A 4852-nucleotide genomic window follows, 5' to 3' on the forward strand; every position below is an offset into this window, starting at 1 on the left:
ACCCTCATCTTGTGCATGGCCACTGTAAAGAAGTCACAAAACAGTAGTAGAGGTGCTATGCTCAGCTGGCCTTCCCCTGGCTCTCTCTCTTCCATCTCACCTCAAAGTCTAGTATCTATTGTCACTGAGGTAGATAGCAGACTCCCCAGTAGCCTCCGGATGCTCAGAGGTACCTTATATTTAAACCTTCATTTCCCTAGTTCTCTTGGGGGTAAAGAAGGCAAAGCTTCCTGAAAGACTCCAGAAGGTGATCAACACAACCAGTAGTTATCCTGCAGGTGGAGATTTGGCACCGATACACAAATGATACTTAAGTGCAAAAATGCCTTCAAGGAAGTAGGAAAAAAACCCCCCTACAATTACAAGCTTTACCAGGAACATATCCCAGAGGGAGCAAAATAAAAATACTGTGCCCTCAGTAACTGGATTGTTGATAAAGGACCCAAGGGAAAAAAATAAATCTAGTGACATTCAAGGCTTGCTTGCACATGCAAAGAATTTTGCTGTTTCTCTCTTGCTCCTGTTCCTAGAAAAATGCTTCTCCTATGTTGTGCAAGATCTCTTCCTCCACACCCACTCACCCAGATTACAGGATCAGACTACTTCCCCCCTCCTGCCATTCCCAGCTCTGCCCCCTGCCCCTTGCCCATCCAGATTGTCTTCCACAAAGCATCACTGCTGTGCAGTCACTGCAGAGTATTCACACATTGCTCCTACACTCAGCCACCAGGGAACTTTCTTCCAACCTCATTCTGGGATGACCCCCAGCTGCTGCAGTAGCAGCACTCCTCCCTCTTAGGGATAACGTGCAGCCACCTATAAGATGGCTATGTACAGAATCACAAAAAATCCCCAATACTGCTACTCCTTTCTTACTCAGTTATTCTAGATGCACCTGACATACATACATCACATGCTTCGTTTCCAATAGTTATGAACCCCTTTGTATTAAGAGCTCACATCTTCCAACTTCTTACAGAACATGCCTGACATATACATACATATATATGACATCAGAAACTAGGAGGCTTTTGGTTTGGTTTTTAGAAATCAGATTTATTACTATCATTATTATTATTATTCTAAAGAAAGCTTAGAATGATCTTCCAGCTTCGTCTCACAATGGGGCAAAAGTTCTTGTTCTACAACCTTTATTTTGCAAGAAACTACAGTAACATTTTATAGCCATTTTAGAAAGAGACAGGACTTTGACAAGATCACTCTTTCCAGTCACTGCGTTGTCATCTTAAATTATATTGCTCTCCATTAAATTGTTCATGATTGGAAGATTCATATCAAGCAGCTTAGTACCTGAAATTGTCCAGCATAAATTCAGTTTTTATGGGCTTCAAGTCTGAAATTTATTTCTGAATGAGAAGGGAAACAGTGATAAAACAATTCCTACAAGTTATACTACTGTAACATAAATGCAGAACTAAAATTAAGCACAATGGCCTCACGCAATCAAGATTATTTTTTGAGCATGAATTTGAATTACTAGCTTAATCCTTATCTTAGCAGGTATGCAAATATGATTTTCCATTCACATTATGATTAGCATCAGTAGACAAATTTAAAATCTGGTGTTAGTTGAGTCATTTTTCACCAGAACTCATTTATAGCTACTTTGAAGGTGCTTGGGAGGGTACTTTGCTGTATTAGTTAAACACCTGTTAGTCCGTGTCATCACGAAGGGCACAATGTATCGAAACAGTTTATTTCTTATAACTGTCCATCTGATTTATTATAAATGCAGAACTAGACATTCTAGAAGGCAGTTGCTGGCAATTTGGCAAGCCAATTTGGCTATATCTAGGCAAGTAACAGCTTCAGTTAGCTGTTCAATTTTAAGATAAAGCAAAAAGTATGTACACTAGAGAGAACAGGAGTAGAAAATTCTTGTTTTATGAAAATAAATAATGGAACTGAACATTCTAGTGTCTCTCCGGACCATTATGCATGCAGCAATTTAACTAACAATGAAAGTATTCTTCACATTTTCTTACAAATAAAAGAAAGACAACAAACCTTAAGCCAGGAGGGTGACAGAGTTCTTGCTATCCTGGAGTTGTTTATAGACAGTCTCCTGTATTTTTAGTGCTTTAATTCAGATATAGAAGTTTACTGTCTTATTTAATATAAATGGACATTGTGGGCTAAATCGTTACTTTGAATCTGATACCAGCCAGTGGCCCAGCACGATGCCAGGTACAATGATGCAGGTGAAGGTACAGGTCCAGTAAGGCAGCCAGGTCAAAAGCAATTTATTTAGAAGAGACAGACTCCCATTTCAGATTATTTTGCCCTTTCTCATTTGATGACACCTTACCTTTACAGAATACAGAACAGCCACTTGTTTCTCAGTTCATAATGTCTCTAGGGTTATATAAATTTTGTATAATTTCTGGAGAAATTTAATCAATGTTTTGGCTGTTGAGGCTCGGTATTGTGAAACATACCTTTGGTTGAAAGACTGCTTTGACTTTAAGCCATGTACTCACTTGCACATCTAAGTGATCTAATTTTTCCCTTCTAGGACTACATTTAAAAAATCATGCAACTGAGTTTAAAAAAAAGCCAACAAAACCAACAAAAAAACTTTTCCCAATTCCACTAGAAATTCAGCTTGTATGTTATTTATTCTAATAAGGGATCTTTATTTTCTTACTAGTCCTTTTCTCTTTCCCTATTTTTTTTCTTTTTGCATTTTTGAACAGATCAAATAACTCTCAAACTTTAAAGAGTTGAGCAAGATGCACCAAAACAACTTAATTTTCACTGCTGTTTAGCACAAGGGTTAATTTTCCATTAGCATTCCCGTTAGTTGGTTGCATCTTATCTACAGTTCTCCGTTCAGAAGAAGCTGCCTTTGCCATCTGAACAGACAAAATACCAAGCGTAACCTTGTGCTGACACATGCAATTAGCCCAAGGTCAGTCAAGGATATGGAAATAGTGGAAAGTGACAACCAAGGGGAATCATATAAAGCTAAGGGAAGGGGAATCTTTAACTACTCATGAGTAATTTTTTTTTTTTGGATCATTCATTATGCCTTGTTTCTGATGCACTTGCCTTCTTTAAACTTAAAAAACTGTCTATCCTTTTGTTGTGGTTTAGGAATGGTACTCTCCAAGTCAGTGCCCACACTGAGACTCTCCCAAGCCAGATGCCACTTGCTTACTCTCCTCACTTCCCCTCCTCCTTCCCACTGCAGGGACGGAGTTGAAAATTGGAGGCACAAAAGGTGAAAATCACAGGCTGAGATAAGAAAACAAACAGTAACAGCAACAATACTAATGACAAAAGTGTACCCACTTTAGGGTGGGTGATTTACACACAAAAAGCTCACCAAGCCCAAGACAATGAAACAATGAACCCTAAGCCCACCACCGGAAAGGGGCATGCTTCTCCTTGGAAGAGACAGAGTCCCTTTTCCCCAACTCTGGGACCCTGATGATGAGGTAAGATGGTATTGAATAACATTTGGGTCTTAGACACGCCCACACAGCTCTAGGCTACGCCCCCCCCAGCTACTGCAAAACATTAACCCTGTCCTTGGCTGAAACCTGGACACCTTCCCGGCTTTTTTTAATGTACCTTGAGTTACCCATCTGTTACATCCCACAAAGAACAAACACTGCTTTCAGGGATCCCTCCAAACCTTGTGTTCAAGTGTGAAGCAGTCAGTCATTAAATACTGATGATACAAGTTTCCTTATGGCAGAGATGTGACACCTGGCACTTCCAACTGCCACTTCAAAACTAAAATACTTACATACTTCCTGAAGGTGCTCTGCAGATCACTATCTGCCCACGAAGACTCTTGCTACATATGTCTGAATGTGTGACCAATCTAATTTTAAAAACATGTTCTAGAACTTGATACAGTGCTTTGAAGGTTTCTCTGAGAACTTGACACGTAGAGAAAAAATATAGGTAAGCATTTACAAAGCACTTTTGAAAAATCAGAAACGTGAAGTGAATCAGCAGGGTAGTGTGCTTCACTTCACTTTAGCCAAGTGGATCTTTTGTTAAATGCTTCCAATGGAATTCTGGCACTGAGCTGAAACTCCTAATCCGGTTGAGACAACAGAAGAACTTTGTGCCAAAATTACTAGGTCAAGATATTGTGCAATTAGTTTAAGGACCCAATTTTTGCCCACCTTTTAGCCATTTATTAAAAGAGCTCTCCTTAAATAAGCCTGTCCAGACAAGTGTGTCTTCTGATGCTCATGCTGAAGTTAAAATCTAAATTTAAAGGGTCATTTCAAGAGCTTCAAGTGTCTAGGTAGGATTAGGCAACTTATCTCTTGGTGATCCACACATAATGATCAGAGAATATATACATACAGAGGAACGAGAAACCCATAAATTGAAAAAATGCTTAGAAATAGCACTTTGATGATTCTGTGAAAAAGTTCAGATGGTTCAACTTCCCACAACCATAGTTTTTAATAGACTTTCAGCAGCATCCATCAGAAAGCAAATCAGAAGTACTGTGCAGGATTACCAAACATGTATCACTGAGTAACACTAAGGACTTCCCTTCTCATTGTCTACAGTTCTTGTTATACCCCTCTGCCTTCCATCACCAAAAGCAGAGAATTACTTTAAATTTTCTTACAAAACTAAGTTAGTGTTGCAAAGAACAGCCTCCTCTTCTGTGGGTGTAGCAAGCCTATCAAAAAAGTGTAAGTGACATTTACATCAATGCAGGTCTTAACTCCTAGCTAGGAGAGAGTTTTGGCAATCAAGCTTCAATTTTTAAGTGTAGACATGCTTGGCTTCTTTTTGGTTGTAATTAAAAAAGGCAACTAGAGATTTCTTCCCAAAGAATAAATAGAACGCTAGG

The sequence above is a fragment of the Corvus moneduloides genome, chromosome 3, assembly GCF_009650955.1.
Source record: "Corvus moneduloides isolate bCorMon1 chromosome 3, bCorMon1.pri, whole genome shotgun sequence".
NCBI lineage: Eukaryota > Metazoa > Chordata > Aves > Passeriformes > Corvidae > Corvus > Corvus moneduloides.